We start from the raw sequence: 1,542 nt of genomic DNA, 5'->3' as shown, positions 1-1,542 counted from the left end.
AGCCACTTCCACTTTTGTCAGTTCACAGACTTTTTTCATGCAACCCCGTAAGCAGGCTGTGCACCCTGTAAGCGGGAATCATGGAGAGTGCGGAGCGGAGTTCAGCTGTCAAATGGTGCCGTGGAGTTGATTTGTAGTCACTTCTCTATCATTAATTATAATCATAGCTGTACCCTTTTTGCTGGTATTGTGATCTCACGGCAGGTTTTTCGTTAATACTTTATTCCTGTGTACACACTCAGGGCACAGCATATTGTCCTCCAGGTGTGGAGGTGTGGAAAATTGCCGGCAGGTAACAAGAAGAGTGCAGACACCCTGCTTCGTTTATCAGGCACCCAAGCCTGTCCAGTATGAAATTGTAAATGAACCCAGCCCTCTGTGTTAGCAGGGAGAACTCTCCTCTGAACCACGCACCACCAGACCCCACAGGTCTCTTGTGATTGCTCCAACTCCATCTTCACGGCCCTGGCTGTAATTCTGCTCCAAGAGGCAAACACAGCTTCCAGGTCAGGAGCAGATGCTGATACAGCTCCCTGAAGAGCGGGAGCTCCTTCAAGGGCAGGTGCTCCCTCCTCAGGAGGAACAGCCCTTTCAAAAGACATCTGTTTATCAGACCATTCCAGAGGTAGTTCCCCCTTGTCCAACTTTGACGTTCTTCTCGATGGAGATGATAGGATCCTGCCCTCCTCGGCTGTGGCAGGAATGTTTTTTTGATGAGGGTAGGCATGTTCACAGAGTCCTTTAGATCCGTCTAGTTTCAGGCCTTTGGTGCTTAGTTTTAACTGCTGGCACCAAGCGCACACAACGTCCCTGTGAATCAGGTTGACACGTGGCAGTATAGAAGGTAAAGGAAGAATCGGCATTGTCTTCTGAGGTTTCACACTGTCACAACATTGTGGCATTTTTCGTGGACAGCAAGTTCTGTTATCTTTTATAGATCTTTTTCTTTTGGTCCCCTTTGCTGAGTTTTCTAGTATATCTGGTTTACTAGAAGCCCCCTGTCCCTCTTCGGCATCTACTGATGTAAGTTGGAATTTGCAACTCATATATTCTTCCTCTGCCTTCTTTGTGGAGTTGCACTCCTGGTTGTCTGCACTCTCCATGCTCAGAAATTTCAAGGTTGATAAAACGGAGACTCTCCTTACTTCTTCATTTCGGGTTCTCTTTATCACAGAAAAAAACGTAGTCTATTCTAATTACCATAAGCAGTTCATTCGGGAAGCCAAATGTATTTCAAATTGGCTTACTGTTGTAACATATAGACTGCAGATTGTATAATGACTCAAATGCAACAGAAGTGAATTTTTTTTTCACTTATCAACTCATAGAGGTTCTGCACTAACTGTAATGATGGAGGTCGCCATCTCTTACTTCATCTAGTCATTCAGGAACCCAAGGTGATCATGTTTGTAGTCTCTTTTCCCTGTGGCTTCCAAAGTTTTCTTGGATATTAAAATTCAGCTGAAAGAAGGGCAAAGATCACAGAGAATGGCATGTGGGAGGTTTTTATGGGAAAGCCTGGAGGTGACACAATACACTTTT

The 1,542-nt window shown here is 45.0% G+C and overlaps 1 pseudogene; it reads right to left on the bottom strand.

Moving 5' to 3' along the window:
- Positions 1-212: 212 nt before the first annotated feature.
- Positions 213-1,103, bottom strand: LOC115853282 (developmental pluripotency-associated protein 4 pseudogene; annotated as a pseudogene).
- Between the last annotated feature and the right edge of the window lie 439 nt (positions 1,104-1,542).

This window comes from Globicephala melas, chromosome 4 (assembly GCF_963455315.2).
Source record: "Globicephala melas chromosome 4, mGloMel1.2, whole genome shotgun sequence".
NCBI lineage: Eukaryota > Metazoa > Chordata > Mammalia > Artiodactyla > Delphinidae > Globicephala > Globicephala melas.
This window is presented reverse-complemented; position numbering and strand designations above follow the sequence as displayed.